This window comes from Balaenoptera physalus (assembly GCF_965194825.1).
Source record: "Balaenoptera physalus genome assembly, chromosome: 7".
Lineage (NCBI taxonomy): Eukaryota > Metazoa > Chordata > Mammalia > Artiodactyla > Balaenopteridae > Balaenoptera > Balaenoptera physalus.
This window is the reverse complement of record NC_138886.1, coordinates 25,539,131-25,562,011: the sequence shown is the minus strand read 5'-3', so window position 1 is coordinate 25,562,011 and position 22,881 is coordinate 25,539,131. Positions and strand designations below refer to the sequence as shown.

Genomic DNA, 22,881 nt, shown 5'->3' with positions numbered 1-22,881 from the left:
GGCCAGTCTCTTCAAATACTGTTTTCTGCTTGTGTTTCTTCCTGTAGGTTGAATCCAAAGTGGTTGTGGGCTCTTGCTTTTTCTTCTCCTCATGCCCTCCCCTACTAGGTTTCAAGCAGAGTTTAGTTTGCATATGAGTTATTCATTATCCACAGCAGCATTATTTGGTGCCCACTACATATGCATGGAATGACTACATACACAAACAAATAAGATAGTTTAATCAGGAAGCACTCATGAGTGTCTATTTGGAGCAGTAGGTTAGGCACTAAGGGAAATAGAAGCCATGGTTCTGCACTCGGGGAGCTTGCTGTTGGGTTGTGTACACGGAGAGGGTGAGCTGAGAGTCAGGTGTCACAGTCCTGCTGGTGACTGTGTGTCACTCTGAGCTTCAGTTTCTTCAGCCCTTACATGGGAATAATAACACTATCAATAACATCCATCTTGAGCTTCCCTGGTGGCGCAGTGGTTGAGAATCTGCCTGCCAATGCAGGGGACACGGGTTCGAGCCCTGGTCTGGGAAGATCCCACATGCCGCGAAGCAACTAGGCCCGTGAGCCACAACGACTGAGCCTGCGCGTCTGGAGCCTGTGCTCCGCAACAAGAGAGGCCGCGATAGTGAGAGGCTTGCGCACCGCGATGAAGAGTGGCCCCCGCTTGCCGCAACTAGAGAAAGCCCTCGCACAGAAATGAAGACCCAACACAGCCATAAATAAAAAAAGAAATAAATTTTTGAAAAAAGCAAACAATTAAAAAGATAATAATATTCATCTCCACAGCTTAGTGCGAGGACTAAATAGAACAAAGAGAGTGAAAGTGTTTTCTAAACAAAACTTTAAACGTAAGATACTGTCACAAAGAAAAAACAACTTGGTGAATAATTTTTTAAAAAGTCTCCAACTCTCTCTAGTCTACATTTTTGGAATTCTTCCCCATAGGTATCAATTTTTAATCAGAGGTGGCACATTTTGAGACACCGAGCTGTTCTTTCCCATCTTAGTTTCCAAGCTCTTGCAGAGGTGTGGCTAGCCATTGGTGGATCCCTTTGGGACCTGTTGAGAGGGGATGTGCTCCAGAAGCCTTCTCTCCTTGCCTCGTGGTCCAGCTCCATTTGTCTTCTGCTGATTCGGAGCCATCACAGATGCCGGTGGCTCTCCTTTGTCTCTGAGTGGCATGAGGAAGGCCACACTCAACTTTTTTGATGTATTTGCCGTTAGCAGAGCATCACTTCCCTTTTAAAAGAAGAAATTATTCTCGATCAGGAAAAACATTTTTTTGCTAACCCTTTGGATGGTTTGCGCAAATCATACAGAAACAGACCACATTTTTCTCAGAAATATGGAGAAATAAATTCCAGGTACAGTTCTTGGCTCGTATTACTAAGCCCGAACATTTATTCATGCTTCTTAGCTTACTGAGAAGCTAGCTTCTCATCAATTTCTCACTATCACCTTTCAGAGGAGCTTGTACTGTTATCCCTCTTTTACAGATAAGGAAAGTGAGCCCCAGCAGGGAGGTCAGGCTCTCGCAAGATCTCACAGCTAAGAAGATATTAGGATCCCCCTTCCAAATGGGCAAAGAAAACGTTCAGGATGCTTGAGGAACCCAGCGTGCTTACACACCAGCAGCTAGGATGTTTCAAGAGTGAGTCTCACCTGTTTTTGTGTGTGAGCTCTGCAGTTGTCACTCCCCAAGGATTGCTGAGAATACCCGTCACATCTGTCAGCACAGCTCCCATTACAGCTCATAAGGAAGGGCCTATTATGGGGTTGTTAGTCATGCACGTGTTGCTCTTGGTGATCAGCTCAATACAAACCTCAGCCAAGAACCCAGCTTTCCTCACCAGTCTCGTAACTCGTGTAAAATGTGGAGTGAATTTTTCCTTGGTTGGTTTCCCTGCTCACGATAACATTTCCTTGACTTCTGAGTTTGTACCATTTCCTTTGGGAAGGCTGCTGCCTTGGCCATTCAGATCACGTGATGATCTGATTCTGCTTCTTCTAATTCACATCTCATCAGTTCCTTTCTCTCTGTGTCTGGGCTTCTTTCTTTTTTCTGCAAAATTAGAGCTCCTGTTGAGTCATTTCCTAAAGATCTATTAAACCATCCTTCCTCTCCACCTCCACATTCACAGTCTTAGTCCAGATCTTCTCCATCCATCCTCTAGACAAGGATAAGTGCAACAGCCTCCGAAGGGTCACCTGGCTTCCAATCGCTCGCCTATTATTAGTCCACACTTATCTTCCTAGAATGCACGTCTGACCGTGTCACTCCCCTGCGGTGGCTCTCCATTGACGCATGATAAAATCTATACTCCTCAGAGGAGCCATCAGCCAGATCAATGGAGTCATCATTCCCCAAATTTGTCACATTCTTTCATTCCTCCCTACCTTTGCCCACACCCTTTCCTCCCTAGGAGTGTCCTCCTCTTTCTTGTTTTTTAGGAACACTTCTAATAATTTCTCAAGGCTCAATTTTTATGCCATCTGTTCTATGTAGCCTTTTCTGATATCCCTAGTAAGAATGAATCCTTTCTTCTTTGTGCCTGCATGATATTTTATACCCATGACTCATTCATTCCTTTTTATATTTATTGCCTTATCAATCAGTTATTGACCAGAAAATACATTATCAGGCAGTGATAATTCCAGGGACGGGGTAAGGGTGTTAGGGAAGTGAGTGATCTATACAAAGACATCTAAGACTTTATCTTTACTCTTAAGGAACTGCTGGTTGGGACATGAGACACAGAAATCAATAACTTTAGTACAGCTTATTAAAAGCTTTGATGAAGATGTGAACAAAGGGTTGTGGGATTACGGAGAAGGCGGCAGACTAATTCTGAAAATCAGGGGGGGGTTTCACGGAAAGGTAGACAATTGAGTTGGGCCTTTAATTTATTTGTTCAGATTTATTAAGGACTTGCTAGCTGTCAGAGACATTCACCTATGAGTTACATGATGGGCGAGAGAGAACTTGGCAGTGAGGAAGGATGCAGAGAAAGCAATTGCAGCAGAGAAAGGAGCCTGTGCAAATGCATAGACTTGTGAAAGGTCATGGAAAGGGAGGGATTTTGTGTGGCTAGAGCTCAGGAAGCACTGGGAAAGACAGAAGAAATAAGGCTAGGAGAGTAGGCACCAGACTGTGAATGTTTGTCTACAATGACGGCAAACTGTTTGGACTGTGTCTCTGTAAGGCTTGTTTTGTCACATTTCAGAGTGTCTCACAGATAGTTATGCCCTATGCTGTCTCTTCTACTACACCGTGAGCATCTTGTAGGCAGAGGCCATAGCTTCTAAATCTTCAGGACCCAGCTCATTGTGTGGCATATGATAGACACACAGTTAATCTTTTGTTGAATTAATAACTTTAACTCCATAACTCTCTTTAGTAGGAGCTTGGTGTCATGTGTTTTGAGATTTATTTATATTTTGGCTACTATTCCTCATGAGCTGCTGTGCTGAATGGGACCCCTCCAGTGTTAATTTATAGGGTAAAGTTTACAGGTTAAGTGAACCCAGAATACATGTCACCCAAGGCAGCCTGAGGCAGTCAAGAGAGCCTGCATCATGTTTAAGGGGAGCCAAAGCTGTGACTCTGGGAAGACTAAGTTGAGTATCAAGATCAAGTGTAAATGTCAACTCTCAAATGTGAGTAAGCATCGAGAGGTAGAAAGGGGAGAAGTGGGAGGGTGGAGCATAGTGCCAGGATGAGTGAGGCCAAGGGGTCCGGAACCAAGGAGGTGACCAAGAGGAAAGTGCTGAGGCTCCTGATGGGTGGCATGTGGTACCTGATGGATGGCATAGAAAGCTAAAAGCGGGTTTGTTGCTCAACCATCTTGCAAATATTTCCAGATTTTTATTTGCTTCCACAGTTATTTCTTGATGAAACTAGTGGTCAGCAGATCTATTACAAATTGGTCCCTAGGTACATTCCAGAGCCATTAATTTAAACTGTCAATTTGAATATTATAGATTTAATTTTTAATTTTTTCTAATAAGCAGTAGAATGACTTTTTTGTTTGTTTGATTTTTAAACCAGAACATTTATTGCATGACTAATCATTAAGACAAACTGGATGCTGCAACAGCTGCCCTCTTGGGTTTAGGTGTGGTTCCTTCACAGAATCCATGCCTGAATGTGCGGTATACAATTTTTAGGTGTCTCATTCGACCAGTCCTGGTGGTATTTCGTCTTTTAGCTTTAACACTCCAGTTATGCTCTCTCTTTCGCTTGGCAGTGTAGCCACATTTGCCACAGGTCGACTTCTGAAGGTGGTAGGTCTTAGAGCCACAGCGGCGGCACAACATGTGCATCTTATTCCGACGCTTTCCAAACGATGACGTTCCCTTCATCATCTCACTTCTGCTGCTGAGACCAAAGATAGAATGACTTTTTAAAACAGAAATTTTATCTGGAACCCAACATAGAACTCAAGAGGACATAGTGTAAACCATCAACAATTAGTCGAGAATACTTCACTGTAGAACTCCTGGAGATCTTAGAGCAATCCTAGAACTCTGCAGAGCTCAGATAGAAAACCACAGGCCTAGAGATCAAGGTCAGTTCTCACACATCCTTGAAAGCTTGAATTTAAGAAACAAGTGCCTGAAAGTACGATGTTGCCTTCCTTCTTGCAAATGCATCAAAACTTGAAGGACTTTTTAAAAAGCATTTATCCCATTGCTGAATGGGAATCAAGGCAATTCTGGGTTATTTCTTCAGAAAGAAATGGTAATTTTGAGTTCTGTGTTTCCATTTTTAGTCTTTTCACATCACTCCATATCCTTACCACAAAGTGCAGTATGCACTCCCTGTACAGTAATGCGTGAGACATGAGAATGGATCACCATGCAGACCATGAACTTCATTGTCCATTGTGTTGTGAGCACACCTGATAGGGTGGGAAAATTCATTTATTTGCAGAATGACTTACTTTGTGAAGGATGCTCACAGAAGGGACCAGAAAAGTGAGCCAACAGAAGGAGAGGACCCACCCAACTAGTTAGAGAACTCCAAGAAGTCTCTTTAGAGTGTTGAGGCAGCAGCAACACTTGGAACCTATGGGTTGCATCCATCAGCTTGCCCAGAGACTTGAAAGTAAGAGAAAAGAGAAAGATCACATAGTTTTATTCTGAAGGAGCCATACAGAATCCTGTTTCTCCTGTTCTACTGCTAAAGGCTTTCCTGGATATGGAGAAAACCTAGTGATATTATTTCCAGGCTATGAAATAAGTAGACACTGGACAAAGATCTTTCTTTCTGACTTTTAAAGTGAAGTAGAGAGAGCATAGGTTTTGGACTCAGGATCCGTGTTTTCCAGGTTTCAATTCCAGTATAGAGCCTTCTTTGCTATGTGACCTTGAGTTTGTAACATGGGTTTCCTGTGCCTCAGTTTCCTCCTGTGTACAGTGAAAATGAGGGTTCCTTTAGCCATCAAAAATGTGAAATGAATGAGACATAGTTTCTATCATCAAAGACCTCCCAATTTGCCAGTGAAATACATTTCACAAGAAGTACTCTTTCTCTCCAGTTGTGGGATAGGAGACTTCAAACAGGTGATGAGACTTAACTTGAATTTGGGGGGGATGAGTGCCAGTGTGCTAAATAAATGAAGGGAAGGAACATTTGGGGGCAGAAGGAACAGCAACTTTAAAGCACAGAGATGGAAAAAATTCACAATATACTCTAGGATCTGTAGCAGTTGGAAAATGTTGAAGCATGGGTAATGTGATAAATAGGAGAAGAAGAAGGAGAAGAAGAAGAAGGAGAAGGAGGAAGAGGAGGAGGAGGAGGAGAAGAAGAAGAAGAAGAAGAAGAAGAAGAAGAAGGAGAAGAAGGAGAAGAAGGAGAAGAAGGAGAAGAAGGAGAAGAAGGAGAAGAAGAAGAAGAAGAAGAGGAAGAAGAAGAAGAAGGAGAAGAAGAAGAGGAAGAAGAGACCAGATCACAGAGGACATAATAGCCTTATTAAGGGTCTTAGACTTTATCTTGACAGCATCTGGAGATCAATGAAAGATTTTCAACAGAGGAATGACACGTGCCCTTAGGTTTGTTAGACCACTTTGGCCACAATATAGGACAAGAGCTGGCAAATTATGGCTCATGAGTCAAATCCATGCAGCTCGTGTTTTTCTAAATAAAGTTTTATTGGAACAGAGTCATACCCATTCATTTATGCATTGTCTGCCGCTGCTTTTGCATACAATGGTGGAATTCCTTAGCTGTGATAGAGATCCTATGGCCACAAAGCCTAAGATATTTACTATCTGTTCCTTTACAGAAAAAGTTTGTCACCCGTGATGCAGAGGATGGATTAAAGGAAGGCAAAGGCTGGTGAGAAGGAGTTTTGTTAGGAAGCCCTGCCAAGACTATAAAAGACATGGCCTGAGCCTGAACCAGGCAGGAGCAGTGGAGCTGGAGAGAAGAGGAAGGTGTCAAAGGAGGTGAAATCAACAAGACTTGGTGACTCATTAGATGTGGAGGTGGAATGGTAAGAGGATTCCAAAACAACTCCCAGTTTCTAGCTTGGGCAACTGGATGGGTGGTGGTGCCAGTTGCTAAGATTGGGTTACCAGGAGGTAGAGCACTTTTGGGGATAAAAAGGATGGTTCCAATTTAGACACGTAGCACTGTGACATCCCAGCAGAGGTGGTAGCTAGAAATGTGGGTCAGGAGCTCAAAAGAGTGATCTGCTCCAGACATACAGATTTGGGATTTGTCAGTATATGGATGCACAGATTACCCAGGTATGTAGAGTGGGAAGAGAGGAGATGACCAACAGTGGTACCCACAGAAACGTCAGTGTTTCAGAATGGACATAGGAAGAGGTATTTGGAAAGGAAATGCTGAAAGAGGTCCCAGAGGGGATGAGGAAAACTAGGAAAGTATTTACTGAACAAAGAAAGCCAGACAAAGTGAAACTAACTACCAATGTTCCATAAAGAGAACGGGGGTGGGTCATGGGGGGCAGGAGGGAGAAAGGATGAAAATAAGAGGGATGCAAGGCAGCAGGAGATGAGTGAAGCTGGGAGGAAATAGCCTCCATTTCCTGCACACTTGTTATGTGCCAGAGAACATCCGAAGTGCTTGAGTTCATTTCATCTGTACAACAGCCTCTCAAGGTAGGAATAGTGATTCCTGTTTTACACATGAGAAAACTGAGGCATAGATACTTAGCAACTCACTGGAGGTTATACTGCTGGCAAATGGTGTACTGGGGATTCTAACTCCCAAATCAATGCCCTTGAACCCTACGTCAAGTGACACACCTCTATTTCACCTCCCTAACTCCTTACAAATACCAATTGTCACCAAAGACCAGCTCCAATGTTATGTCTTCTGGAATGACTTCCCACTCAACTGTCCCCTTCCCGTGCTGGGTCAGCATGGTGGGGTCCTGAGGCAGAATTGTATTAGGTCAAGCGCATAGAGTTGGGTGCCTGACTGCTTGGGTTCAAATCCCGGCCCCAGCGCTTATAAGCTATGCAACCTCCTCCCACAACCTCCTTGTGCCTCCTTGTGCGCCGATAAAATAGGGTTGACAAGAGTCCCAACCATGTAGGTATGGATTCATGTAAACCTTAGAACAGGACCTAGTGCTTAGTGAACATTTTTAAAAAAATTTTTATTGGAGTATAGTTGCTTTACAATGTTGTGTTAGTTTCTGCTGTACAGCAAAGTGAATCAGTTATACGTATACACATATCCACTCTTTTTTAGATTTCCTTCCCATTTGGGTCACCACAGATCACTGAGTCGGGTTCCCTCTGCTGAACAGAAGGTTCTCATTAGTTATCTATCTATTTTATACATAGTAGTGTATATATGTCAATCCCAATCTCCCAATTTGTCCCAGCCCCCCTTGGTAACCACAAGTTTGTTCTCTACATCTGTGACTCTATTTCTGCTTTGCCAATAAGTTCATCTGTACCATTTTTCTAGATTCCACATAAAAGCGATATTATATGATATTTGTTTTTCTCTTTCTGACTTACTTCACTCTGTATGACAATCTCTAGGTCCATTGAGCATAGTGAACATTTAATAATTACAACTCTCCAATGGCGCACAGGACGTGCTTGGTGCTGCTGTAAGTACTATATATAGATTTACATTTAATCCTCACAACACACTTCCAAGGAAAGAACTGGTTTTATTTCCATTTTACAGACAAGGAACTGAGGCAGAAAGAGTTTAAATAACTCGGTGATGGTCACACGGCTCAAACAAGGGTTTGGTAGTATCGATGGTCTTCTTATTCCAGTCCTGGTCCCAGCAGGGTTGTTGTTTCTTTCTCCTGCTCATTCTCAGCCCCAGTCCTCACCCTGTGCTGTGGTTCATCATGCATCTGTTGGTCTGTCCAGAGATCTGAGCAGGGATATGCCTTATTCCCCTTGGTAACCCCAGCAACAAGGAATGATGCTTGACACTCGGTAAATACTCAACAAATATTTCCTGAATAAACCAATGATTGGACAAACCCCTCTTGAAGGTCTTAAGCTGAATCCATTTGGTCTTCACAACTGATCAGCATGGTGGGTTCATTGAATCTTACACCAGGACACCCACTCAACTCTTGGAGTGTCCCCTCAGCTGGCATCTGGCATTAATACGTTTGCTTCTGGCCTAAAATGATTACCACTGTTTAACCCAGGGCAGTAAAACCCCTTGGAAGGGCTAGGTTGGGCAGCCAGGCCTCGGGTCCCCTGGAAGACTGACCTCACCAACTCTGAGAACCTCTCAGAAGCTTCCAGAATGCACTTACAAGCAGCACAAGAAGCCAGACCTGCTGCTTTCATGCACACTGGCTTTGGGGCCAAGTATCCTGTCCCTAGCTTCCCATCTGCTCATCTTCACTCCCAAATGGCTTTCAGCTCCCTGGAAGCCCGTCCTCCTTCCTCCCTGTAGGGATGACTTGCTCCCCCTGGGGCTCTCGGGCAGAGGCTCTCAGCCTCTCACAGGAGGGGACGCAAACGTGCTCTTGTGGTGGCTCTGCCTTCGTGACCCTCCCAGGGGAGCACTCGGCCGCCCCACTGTGTTGATTTTCATGAGGACGTTCTACCCTGATGGTTAAGGCGAAGTTAGGCGACCCTGAAGCCAGGTGGCTGCTTCTCACTTCCTGATGGCGGGGGATTTCTAAATCTACTTCGCACTGGTGAAAACACTCGATTTTTGCTAGAAGGGACCTGGGAGTGACGGGTAGACTCCCAATGAGGGGACAAGGGGCCAGGGTGGGAGAGGAAAGCCCCCTGCAATTGATCCCTTGGGTTCTAAAGCTGAAAGGTACCTTGAGGATCTTGTTCTGGTCCTTCTATAGAAAGCTTTTCCCTGATAGGCAGGCCACGACTGGCTGTGTGACCTTGTGCAAATCCCTTAAACGTCTCTGAGATTTCACCATCTAAAAAATGGCTTTCTTAGCGGGGATGGTACAATGAGCAGAAATGTATGTAAATGTGTATGGTTAAGATTTTTGTTTTTTAAACTTTAGGGCTCCAATTGTAAACATGCTAGTTATTGGGAGTATTAGCATAGAACGTTTGCTCTCTCTTTATATATATACGTGTGTGTGTGTGTGTGTGTGTGTGTGTGTGTGTGTGATGCATTTGTTGAATGAATGAACATTCTTGTGCCTCAGTTTCTTCTTTTGTGAAATGAGACAAGGCTGGTACCTACCTTGCAGTGTTGCTGTGAGTTTTAAATGTCTTTCTGCCTGCACAGCTTTTAGAGAAATTCCTGGTATGGAGTAAGCACTCAATAATTATTATTGATGGCAGGGAATTTTCTTTCATTTATTTATCGAGCATGGTGGATGCTCGATAAAAACATGTGTAATGAATGTGAGAGAATTTAAAAACGAAACAGCAACGATCAAAAAATACCTCAGTATGCTATGGGCAATGCCCTCCTTTTTGTAAGCAGAGCTCAGACTTGGGTCCCAGCACAAACAAGGCTGTGATAGGTGAGTTCTCAGGGAGTATCTGGGTAGATTCCTTGTGGTCCCAAGTGCCCTGTGCCCCCAAACATCTCGGCCTCCTGTCTCTTAAGGATGCTAACGGTCTGGAGCCGGCGAATGCAGACTTACACGGAGGGGTACCAGCTCCCAGCTGAACCAGAGATGTACAGAATTTGGCAAGTGCTAAGGGGAGTCTCATTACAGCAGTGGCTGCTGTCCAGATAAAAGCTACCTGTCACGACTGGACTCTTTCTGATCCTCCAGATGGCCTGGGCAACGCTCCAGATTGAGGAGCTCTGAGGAAGGTGGTGGAGTCTCCGTGGTTCTGTGTCTATAGCTCCAAGCCCCGGGTCTCAGCTGTGTGTGCTGAGGGCTTTTGTGGCCCAACCCTCTCTGTTCATTCCGTTGGCTTCTAGGGGCAACCTCCGTGATCCCCGCCTCGCTGGATGATGAATCATGTCCATGACAATCAGTCATTTGGGGACAGTGGTTGTGTTCGAGTGCAGATTCCTTAGGCTAATAATCATGTCCGGCAGCTCCTGGATTCCAGTTGTTTCTCACCCAGACAGCCAGAAGGCAGAAGTGTCTATACCCCATGCTTTTACTGACAGGTGTGAAGATAAGAGCATGGCCTTTGGAATTATACTGACCTGGGTTTGAATTCCACCACTGACGGGTTGTGGCTTTGTGCAAATCTTTCATCTCTTAAAATCTTGATTTTCTCCATCTGCAAGATGAGGATAATATTTCCCTGGTGGTTCCAGGTAAAGTTGAAAGTAATTCATACAGGGATTCCTAGCATAGAGCCTGGTGCATGAGTGAAGCATGATAGAAGGCAGCACTATGATTGATGCAAGCAAGCAAAAAGATTTAGAGGAAGGGCAGCAAACTTTGTCTGTAAAGGGCCAGACAGTAAATATTTGAGGGTCTATGGGACCAGATAGTCACTGTGGCAACTACTCAACTCTGCCACATGAAAGTGGCCACAGGCCATTCTTAAATCAATGAGCAGAGCTGTGTTCTAATAAAACTTTATTTATAAAAACGTGCTGCTGGGGGCTTCCCTGGTAGCGCAGTGGTTGAGAATCCACCTGCCAATGCAGGGGACATGGGTTCGAGCCCTGGCCCGGGAAGATCCCACATGCTGCGGAGCAACTAAGCCTGTGCGCCACAACTACTCAGCCTGCACTCTAGAGCCCACGTGCCACAACTACTGAGCCTGCGTTCCACAACTACTGAAGCCCACACACCTAGAGCCTGTGCTACGCAACAAGAGAAGCCACTGCAATGAGAAGCCTGTGCACTGCAACAAAGAACAGCCCCCTCTCGCCAAAACCAGAGAAAGCCCACGCACAGCAACAAAGACCCAACGCAGCCAAAAATAAAATAAAAAATAAATTAATTAAGGAAAAAAAACAAACAAACAGGCTCCTGGTAGGATTTGGCTCCTGGGTTGCAGTTTTCCCGCACAAGGAGACTGAGTCCTATAATATCTATACGTTCTAGTCACTAATAATATTTAATCTGTTTTACCTTTATGGTGGGTATTTAATTCTTCCTTGTGCAATAGAGAGACTCAGCTTGGAAGCCTAAATTTTCTTTGTCCCTGTACTCAGGTATGATTGGGCATATTCTCAGAGTTCATTTTGCATATGGAACCAAGGTTCTATCTCAAGGGAACAGAAAATGGAAGTGTACTAACTTGGTTCAAGGATGTTGGTTCAGTGTAGCAAGGAAAAGTGGTTTTGAGTATATTTGTTTCTAGTAGGCAGGGGATGTATCTGGCTCATCTATAGGGCCTGGTACAGAGTAGTCAGTCTTTGGTGAGTTAATTCAATAAACAGATCCTAAATAATTTCCTTCAGTCCTCTTCACACAGTTGTATGTCCCTGACAGTTTGGGGCTCTTGCTAATTGGATGGAAATCTTCCATCTGAGATTCATAACAAATGTTCATGACCAAGGTAGGTAGCCATTTAGGGTTATTTGTCTAATGTGCTCCCAATGCTTCATGAGGCTAGTGTCCCCACAGTAGCAGAGGGCGGTGTTCCTTGAACATCATAGCAGATAATTTCCAAATACAGCCACACCAATGTATCAATATATATGCCATCCCACATGTTCTTATTACAATGTGATATGAACACTTTTCCTTCAAAATGTGGGTTTTATGTTCCCTCCCCTTGGACCTGGATGGACCTTTGTAACTGCCTCGATCAACAGAATGTGGCAGAAGTGAGGGTGCACGACCCCCAAGGCGAGGTCTAAAAGTCAATATGGTTTCACCTGCTTTTTCTCACTCTTAGGACACTTGTCCTTGAAATCCATACACCCTGTTGTAAGGAAGCTCAGGCCACACGGAGAAGCTACATGGAAGTGTTTTGGCTGACACTTAGCTAAGCTCCAGCTGACAGTCAATGTCAACATGTGAGTAAATGAGGGTTCAGATAGTTCTGGCCCCTGGCCTTTGAATCTTCCACTTGAGGCCTCAGACATCATGAGGGAGGAATTAGTGTCCAAATGCCCCATCCAGAGAGAGATCACAAGTGATGACTGATTTTTTAAGCCACTAAGTTTGGGGTAATTTGCTATGCAGCATTAGGGAACTAATGTAAAGATATTGCAATCCTTTACTGTCCTGATGGTCCTGTTATGTCACAGAGGACTTGAGAGCACAGTAATGCTGGGAAAAGGCAGCAGGCACCATGGGGTCATCATTCATTCATTCAGTACCTGCTCTGTACCAGGCTCTGTGTAAGATTCTGGGGAAACATAGATGTAGATGCTGCTTCAGCTTCTACACTCAAAGAGGTCATAACACACAGGAGAAGATAGACTCTAACCAAATAACTCAATTTACAAACTGATAAGGGCTTAAAGGAGACTGTAGGAAGTGAGGCAGGAAAACAATGAAGGGAACAATTATTTACACCTGGAGGAGTGTGGAAAAGCTCTACATAGATGGGCTCTGCAGGAAGAAGAGGAGTTCACTATGTAGCCAGGCAGGGAGGTGGAATTCTAGGCAGAGGGAACTGCGTGCATAAAAGTCAGCAGGTGGGAAGGAGTCCGGAGGGTTGGGGGAATCAGGTGGCTGGAAAGTGGAATTGGAAGGAGGGCTGTCAAGAAAAGAAACAGGGAAGGTAGGACGGAGTCCTACTATGATGAGCTTTCCGTGGTTGTTCTGAGAACATTAACATTTATTCTACAAGCAATAAGGAGCCACTAGAATATTTTAGGTGGGTCATTTTCCAGCAGCGTGGAGGGAGGAGAATTCAAAGCCGAGGAACGCAGTTGGGAGGCTGTTATCTCCTAAAACACCCTGGAGGGAGGGCTGAGCTGAGGTAGTGTCTGCAGTGGAGAGGAGAAGACGGGTGTATGAGATAGTTTAGAGCTGAGTCTAACGTGGGTCGAGCCCGGGCGTTGGGGCATCCCCAGTGCCTGGCCCGGGTCACAGGGCAGAGACAGGGAGCAGGGTGTGGGGAAGACCGTGAGCTCACCTGCGGACCTGTTAGGTTTGAGCCTTGCCATTGGAAACATCCAGTAAGCAGTCCCTGCGGGATAGCAGGCTCCAAGGAGAGATCTGAGCTAGAGATAGAGCATTGGCAGCTGTCGGCTTCGAGGTATAATCGAAGCCCCGTAGGAGTGGATGAGGTTATTGAGAACAGCGTTTCTCAACCTTAAACAAAGGGAATGTAGTGTCTTGGTAAACATACACCCCCTACCCCCCCAAAAAAACCTAGAAAAACAAACCGATAGAACCCCGTGGGTACAGCTAAGAATCCCTGCATCGTGGTTCATCACCAAGGAGATTTTGCTGAGCTTAACCTTCAGAGATTTGTATTAAAAAATAGACATCTCAAAACAGGTAGATACAAAGAACAGAGTAGTGGTTACCAGAGGGGAAGGGGTGGGGGGCTGAAATGGCTAAAGGGGGTCAACTGTATGGTGAGGGGTGGAGACTACGCTTCTTGGTGGTGAGCATTCTTTCTGGTACACAAAAGTCGAAATACAATACTGTACACGTGAAACTTACATAGTGTTATGTAAACCCATACATTAAAAAAAAAAAAGCTCAGACATCTCTCTCCTTTATTAAATATTAAGTTACACTATTAAATATGCTTTTTCAAAATTTATTTACCCTATCTTAGCGATTCTGATATGGCGGGCATTTTGCTCTCCCCTCTCCTGCCCAGGCCTGGGTTGCACCAACTTTTAAAGGGAGAACTGGGAAAGAGGGGCCTGAAAGGAAAACACGAGAGGGGGCGGGGCGGGCGAGGCGCCGGGGTGGGAGGGGAAAGGAAGGGGGCGGGGCTAAAGAGGCGCGCGGGGGAGGGGCAGAGGACAGGGGGAGTCAGGGAGGAGGAGTTTTCTGGGGGCGGCCACCTGTGCCAGGTACTGTGGAGAGGACCTCGGCGAGGGCTTTGGTCCCGGGGCTGGGCGGGCTCTGGGTGCGCGCGGCCCTCAGACTGGATGGCAAGGCCGGCACTTGGGGGGATGGAGGTCGGGTCACCTCCTCTCCGCAAGGGGACCTCGACTGCACTATTTGATGCTGTCACACAACAGCTATTTCACAATTTGCGTAGCCGATTTCACGCCCTTCCGACAGTTCTGCCGCATTCCTGGCAGTTAAAATTGTTCTGTCTTTGGGCAGTCGGGGAGGTAGGTGCCCCCAGTACGGCGCCACTTAGCCAGAGCAGTTTTAGAAGTTCGGATTGCAGAGGGCTGCTGGGCCAGAGGGAGACGCGAGAGTACGGATGTGGACTCTCCCCTGGTTGGCTGAGGGCACAGCTACTGTCGGCCCGGCTCTGACACAGGAACCGGGCCCTTTCTAGCCTCTCGCTTGTGATGCTCTGAGTGACGGAGACCCGTCCACTCACAGAAACGGTGCGGGGCTGCACAGCTGGATTTTATCTGTATTTCACCTTCAGGCGAATTTCTTGAGGAAAAAGAATACCGAAAAACAAACAGAAAACCCCTTGTGCGTGTGGGTTCGTTGGTAATTTTTTCAGCGAGGATGTTAAATCGAGGCCAAAAGAGTCATTAAAATCAAACATACAATTACCTTCTGTACCCTCTCAATATCCGGGAACGATTAAGCCTAAGCAAACGAAATTGCCAATGGCCTAAAAATGGAAAAGAAATCTCTCTGCCTGCCTAAGTGGGGTTTACAGAGAAACCCCTGGGACTCTTGATGTCCCAAACAACCTGTTAGTGCTTTGGAGACCTTATGGAACAGGTTTCTGCATTTGGTTTGTCGTTTTGTTTTTTCTGAACTCTACACACGATCAATTGCGACTGTTTCCAAGATTGTCCTGGGTAGTCAATAAGTACATTTGTTTTCTGAGAAGGATGTATTTTGAGGAAGAGCAGAAAGTACAATGGGGAAAATGTCAGGAGGAATTAAATGGAGTGACTTAATTCCCAGGGGGAGGCAGACGTCAGCTGCATTCCCTGTGTCTTGCTCTACCTTGGAAATCTTTCAGAACTCACTGGAAAATAAAGATGTATGTGATGGAGACGTGGGTGGATTCAATAGCTACAATAAGAGAGAGGGAATGAAATGCAAACACACCCTTGGTTGGATTATTAAACTGATTTAAATTCATAATTCACAGCTGGATGTAAAGCATTGTTTTCCATTGCATCTTCTTCTTTGTAGGAAAAAAAAGGGTAACTTGTGGTTTATTATTTCTGACTTGGACCGTAGAACCGTGTATAGTAGATTCTCGGTAAGTATTTGTCAAACATTAAGTGTATAAATGAGTGAGAATGAGTGAGTAAACGGCAGAGTCAAAGGAACTTTTTGGGTTATATAAAATTAAGTTGTTGTGCAATTAAAAACGAAACCCTTATGCTCCTATGCCAGTCATTATTTAGGCAGGTTCACACCCATTATTGTATTTAACTCTTCCAACAATACTGTGAAGTAAATATTATTATCTCCATTTTATAGTTAAGGAAACACAGGCTTAGGGAGGGTAAGCAGTTGCCCAAAGTAGCATATTTAGGAAGTGGTGACAATGACATTCAGATCCTGGGTCTTCTTATTCTTCACCAAGTTTTCTTTCCATACATTATGATAGACATTGGAAGGTTGGAGGTGGGTATATATCCAACGAAGCCTCCAGGGATACTGCTTGTTCCAGAAACCTTGTACAGCTTCAGTTTGTATTTCCCAGATCCAATGTGAAAAAAAAGAAGGACTCTCATCTGTTTGGAAAGGTGAAGTAGAGTTTTTTGAAGCTGTAAGACAGGTGAGGTTTTAGGTTCTTGATTTCATAAATCTGCGTTCCCCTGGAGCTTGGGTACTTATCATTTTTTACAAATAAATTTTATTTCGAAATATTCACAAACTTAAGAAAGAGTGGCAAGTACAATGCAAATAACTTTTTTTCCTTCTGAATTATTTGAAAATAAGTTACCAATCTGATGTCCTGTGACCTCCAAATAGTGAAGTGGATATTTCCTACAAACAAGGATATTCTCCTATATAACCACAATGCAACCGTCAAACTCAAGAACTTAACATCTATCCAATACTATTATGTAATCCTCAGGCTCCGTTCACATTTCCCGCATGGTCCCGATAATGTCCTATTAGTCCTGCTGGAAGACTCCATTCTAGAATCATTGGCCTCAGTTATCAATGCGCTTTAGTCTCCTTCAGCGTGGGACAGTTTCTCAGTCTTTCGTTATTTTCACGACCTTGACACTTTTGAAGATTACAGGCCAGTTATTTCGTAGAACATCAGTTCAGCTGTGTTTGTCTGATGTTTCTTCATGACATTATCCCAGTTGTGCAGCTCTGGCAGGACTATCCCAGAAGCGATGCTGTTCTTCTCATTGCATCCTGGCACGAGGTGTGAAATTCCAGTTTGTTCCATCACTGACGATGTTCAGTTCCTAAGGTGGCATCTGCCAGGCTTCTCACTGTAACGTTACACTCTTTTTTCCCTCTGTAATTTTTTTTTAAACATCTTTATTGGAGTATAATTGCTTTACAATGGTGTGTTAGTTTCTGCTTTATGACAAAGTCAATCAGTTATACATATACATATATCCCCATATCTCTTCCCTCTTCCGTCTCCCTCCCTCCCACCCTCCCTATCCCACCCTTCTAGGTAGTCACAAAGCACCGAGCTGATCTCCCTGTGCTATGCGGCTGCTTCCCACTAGCTATCTATTTTACATTTGGTATTGTATATATGTCCATGCCACTCTCTCACTTTGTCCCAGCTTACCCTTCCCCCTCCCTGTGTCCTGAAGTCCATTCTCTAGTAGGTCTGTGTCTTTATTCCCATCTTGCCCCTAGGTTCTTCATGACCTTTTTTTTTTTTAGATTCCATATATATGTGTTAGCATACGGTATTTGTTTTTCTCTTTCTGACTTACTTCACTCTGTATGACAGACTCTAGGTCCATCCACCTCACTACAAATAACTCAATTTTGTTTCTTTTTATGGCTGAGTAATATTCCATTGTATATATGTGTCACATCTTCTTTATCCATTCATCTGTCGATGGACACTTAGGTTGCTTCCATGTCCTGGCTATTATAAATAGAGCTGCAATGACCATTGTGGTACTTCCTCTGTAATTTTATGGGCATGTACTTCGAAACTATTTAAATATCTTGTTTTTGATCAAATTTTCGCTTAAGTAGTTTATCAGTTGCGCTCGTGGCTTCCTATTTTATTCAATGAGTTATCATCCTTTGCTGTAATTATTTATTTTGATGTTCAAAGTGTCCTAGATTTGGCCAGTGGGAATCCTTTCAATCTGGATTCTGTGTCCTCTTGACTTGTCCCCATCATTCTCTGAGCCCTTCCTTACTTTATGGCACAAGATGTTCCAGGCTCATCTTGTACTTCCCCTGCCCTAGTCCTGGAATCAGCCATTTCTCCACGGAGCCCTGGTTCCTTTTAATGCAAAATGTTATTTGAAAGCCAAGATTTGGATGCTAGTTGTGATTATTGCCATTGGGGTGTCACAGCTCCCAGGTCCTTTATGTAGGCAGAGCCAGGAAACACACACACACACACAGAAATTCACATTTACATCTATATTTATATCTATTTGTCTATCTACATATACATTGAAAACAATGAGTTGAAAACTTATAGTTTTAATTCCAGACATTGAAAACTTATAGTTTTAATTCCAGACTAACACCACAGGATTCATCCTACTCTTCTCCTTTTCCATGCTGTGACTCCTTTCTCCACAGTGAAAAACCTGGCTTCCACGATTCCTCATGTATTTACTTATTAAGTCCCCTGCATGTAACCTATCTTCCATTGCTGTCTCTATTCCTCCCCCTGAGTAGATGACTTCGTCACCCCAGGTCAGGCTAACACCCCGCACTGTCCATCCCCCCACGTGGATATTCTCCTCACCTTTCTTGGACTTTAACTCCCGTTTCGGGCCATCCCCCCGTGAGGATGATCTCTCCTCCCTCCCAGGCTCTGACACCCTACTCTTAACCTCCATGGCCTTCCCACCTCCACCTAGATCCACGTGTCCACAATTCAGGACAGAATTGTTCAGAAAGAAAAAGGAAGAGAAAGAAAGAGGAAGAGGAAAGGGACTGGGAAAAAGGAGGTGCTTCTGATTTTAGTTAAGAAATAAGACTGCCAGGGACTTCCCTGTTGGTCCAGTGTTTAAGACTCTGCCCTTCCAATGCAGGGGGCACAGGTTCGACCCCTGGTTGGGGAACTAAGATCCCACATGCCACGTGGCACTGCCAAAAAAAAAAAAAGGCTGGCGCTAGAAAATATTCTTCATTTCTTAGGAAATGTTATCCAGGCTATAAAAAGGTTTTTTGTTTGTTTTTTTAAAAGAGCCCATACTTCAAGTATTCAGCAGGCAATTAGAATTATTCTTGATATCTTTGATTAGAATCAGGCATCCATCCCTACCCGCTTCTTAGGGGTCTTTCTTTATCCCAGGGGCGGGAAGGCTAGAAACTACATTTCCCTGATTCCCTTGCAGTTGGGGATCTGGAAGCAAATTAGATTCCACCATTGAGATGAAATTCCAAGAGACTGGGAAGTTCACAGTGAGCTGGAAGCCACAGTCTTGTTGTCATGCTGCTGGCCAGTGAGGTGATAGACTCACGCATGTCTGTGAACTGACTCAGGTCTAAGGCATGTAATGCAGTCACCGGCTTTTTGAGAATGAGAGATATTGGCAGTTGAAGTCAGAAGCAGCAGCAGCAGAGGTTCACTGACCTCTGCATCTCAGCTTTGGAGTTGTGCACTTGAGCCAGGAGCCCCCCAGAGTGGCTCCTCTAGCCCTCCAAGGATTATATAAGCACCTCATTCCTTGTATTAAATGCCCTTCTGTTTAAATTACCTGGAGGGACTTCTTTTTCCTGTATTAACTCCTAACTGGCACACTGGCCTTGTATATGAAGGAAGATTAGACAGTAGGCAACAGATATTAACTTCTGGAAAGGTGTCTTTGCTTTTTATTTACTTTGAAACTTGTTTTGTACATATTAGGGGCAGTGTGCTAAGCTAGACTTGCAAGTGTGAATAAAGGTAACACACATGCAATCCTGGTCTCCAGGAGTTCCAGACTGGAAGAAGGAAACAGAGAAAAAACCCTTAATAAACAACCAAGTTCAAAATAAGACAGATGGAGATAAGTGTTATGAAGGAGAGGCAAGTATAACATTCCTCACAGGTCATGGACCTTGGCTTAAAGGTCTCCCAGCCTGGCCCACCTCTTTAGCATCACTTGCTGCTACTAACCCCTGGACCCCACACACTTGATCGCCAGCCATGTCGAACTCATTGCCATACCTTAAATGTCACTTTCCCTTTCAGAACTGGAATGTTCTTCCTCCACCTTTCATGCCTAAAGAATTCATGCACATTCTTCAGAACTAAACTTCAGTGTCACTCACCTACTCTGCGCAGGAATTATATAGAGTTTGTCTCTCCCTCTTGAACTTCTGATTGGGAAAACCAAGTGTCTGTTGAAGGCATCTCTCCCTCCTTTCTTAAAAGTCTTTCCTTGATGGTCTTTCTAGAAAATGTGGTCTCTAAAAGGAGAAAATACACCATTAAAAGCCACTCGCCTTTTTCCCAAGGAAAAAAATGCTTTCATGTTGCAGAGTACTTAAATACAGCAAAACTTTCAAAGACGAATCCTTTAAAAGAAGATTTTATATATACACATACTCTCCTATAGGCATACATTTGCATATGTGCATTTCTAATTCCTGACAGACTCTGCCTACACTTGGGAATTTTTCCTTGGGGTTCAGTGTCTCTAGGATCTGTCAAAATGATTGTCAAGCTGAGCTCTGGGCAAGCTTAGGAAGGATTGTGTAGTTGTGTTTGTCTCTGTGAAGATGGATCCTTTGTTGACTTCTGAATTAATTCATATGCTGCACTCTCCCACCACTTGTTTAGGATCTGGGGGTGCTTAGCATTACCAGTGTTATTATGGCACATTCATGGAATGCCGTATGTTTGGAAAATAGTTTACAACGGTTTGTTAACCAGCACAAGCTGAGAACATTTCAACAATGGTTGATTTGCTTTGTAAAGCCCTGGCAACAACATACAATATTTATGGGATTGCAAAATCTCATTAAATGAATGAAGTTCCGCTTTCCCTACTTGGATTTGACCAACATTTATGGAGTGTTGTCTATGTGCTATGCACTGTGCTAAGATTCCACTGAATGAGTGAACATTCATTAAGCAACTACTATGCCAGTCATTGGGCAAGTATTCCACTGAGTGAAAGAGCATTTATTAAGTGCCTTCTAGGGACCCAGGTCTAATGCTAAGAATGAACTGACTAAATAGCCTCTCATTATGAGTGTTTAGTATGCCAGATACCACATGTGCATTCCATCAAATGGATAAATATTTATTAAGCACTTTCTATGTGCTAAGCATCAAGACAGACACTTTAACATACATGATCCCACTTAATCCTCATTATTATAATGAAGAGGGGCTAGTATTATTTTCCCATTTTATAGATGAAGAATCAGAGGCAAAGAGGCTAAGATTCATGCCTAGAGTTCATAGGGACCGAGATTTGAACCCATGTCTCCTTACATTTAGTCCGGCGCTCTTTCCATTATACCACCGTGACTCTATGTTTATAGAACTCAGCCTCGTTCTATAATATTAAAATAAATGGGAACTGATGGTCCACTGAATATCAGTAAACTGAATTCTGTAATAGTCTCAGGGCAAGAGAACTTGGCCTTATTTGCTTAAGACTAATCATAAACTTTAGATATGAGCAGTTAAAATTCCTGTGTTCTTGAACCCCAGCTTCTCTTCCTTAGAAGATTGTCGACAATGAGTTAAGTTAGTTCTCGAGGCTATGGTGGTAATACCCATTGGACACACTAGAACTCATGTAGGACTATTCATCCCCAAAAGATGCAACAAGAGGACTTCCCTGGTGGCGCAGGGGTTAAGAATCCGCCTGCCAATGCAGGGGACGCGGGTTCGGGCCCTGGTCTGGGAAGATCCCACATGCTGCGGAGCAACTAAGCCTGTGCGCCACAACTACTGAGCCTGCGCTCTAGAGCCCATGAGCCACAACTACTAAGCCCATGTGCCACAACTACTGAAGCCCGCACGCCTAGATCCCGTGCTCCACAACAAGAGAAGCCACCGCAACGAGAAGCCCGTGAACTACAACGAAGAGTAGCCCCGGCTTGCTGCAACTAGAGAAAGTCTGTGCGCAGCAATGAAGACCCAGTGCAGCCAAAAATAAACAAATAAAAAAAATTAAAAAAAATGCAACAAGAATGGCCCTGCCTGAAGGAGACCAGAGCACTGTACTCCTGGATTACGCTGCTCGTGTTTTTAGACCATATCCTATCATTCCTTCAGTTAATTAGTCTGCAAATGCTCACTGAGTGCCTAATGCATGTGGGACACCGTCCAAGCGCAGGATGTGTGATGAGGTCAGGTCAATTATTAGCAGTGTGCCACTAGGCAAGTTATCTCATATCTCTGAGTCTCAGATCCCTCATCCAGAAAGAGGATAGGTGTTTATGAGGGTATTGTTACTCCTTTTCCTAAACTCTCAACACTCAATTTCTCTCGTTACAAAATAAGCTTACCTGCTGCTACCTAGCTATCAATCATTGAACTATCTCACCTATATCAGCACTTTACAAATGCTTTTTCTGGCCCATTATTTCTCTTAATCTCACAAGCCTACAAAGTAGGCATTCTTAAACCCATTTTACAGATGAGGACATCAAGGCCCTGGCAGATTAAGCAATATGCTTAAGGTCACAGAGCCGATCAATGGCAGAAACAGGATTTAATCTCAGGTCTGTCTGACGTTGGAGCCTTGCTTTCTTCTTTATACTGTATTGGGTATATGTAGACACAGATCAATGAACACTCATGAGGAAGGTGATTCTTGCAATAAAATAGCAGAGTGGGTCCGGGGCAGGACTGGCTTATCCAGTTAGTTTACTCTCAGTTTGCTCTAGCAGTGGGCTATAGAAGTTGATTTGAACTAGAAAAAAAATCAATGTCCTCCAGTAATCATTAAAGAAAAGCCATGCGTTGGCATCCTGGCTGACATCCTTGTGAATGTTCTTCCTGGCCTGAAGTGGAGGAGTGACACAGAACTCAGGGAGCACAGCAGGAGCAGGTTTGGCTTCCAACGGGCACCAACGGTTCTTTCTGCCTCGATCTAGGGGCCTCTTATTCTTTCATCTATCAAGTAAGACAGAGGGTGATTTGTTAAGTGATTGCCATGGGAGTTAAATGGGAGATGTAGGCGAGTGCATTTGCTTGAGACCTGTTTAAGTGAAGTTTAATAAAACAGACTTTTATTGAGCAAGTCTAGGTATCAGACACCCTCTGAGCACTGGGTTTCGGTGACACGTAATTTGCAGCTTGTGCCATTTTGATGGTCCTTCTGAGA

At 44.1% G+C, this 22,881-nt stretch overlaps 1 long non-coding RNA gene and 1 pseudogene across 2 annotated transcripts in view; both read right to left on the bottom strand.

Annotated features, from left to right (window-relative positions):
• Window positions 1-742: 742 nt before the first annotated feature.
• On the bottom strand, window positions 743-8,686 carry LOC309664212 (large ribosomal subunit protein eL37 pseudogene; annotated as a pseudogene). The gene has a single exon. The product of its transcript is annotated as a large ribosomal subunit protein eL37 pseudogene (transcript).
• Window positions 8,687-17,294: 8,608 nt separating this feature from the next.
• LOC309665097 overlaps window positions 17,295-22,881 on the bottom strand; it is a 914,413-nt gene continuing 908,826 nt past the window's right edge. Inside the window, exon 2 of the long non-coding RNA XR_014266218.1 lies at window positions 17,295-21,626. This is a non-coding gene — a long non-coding RNA (uncharacterized lncRNA). The remainder of the gene's footprint in view (window positions 21,627-22,881) is intronic.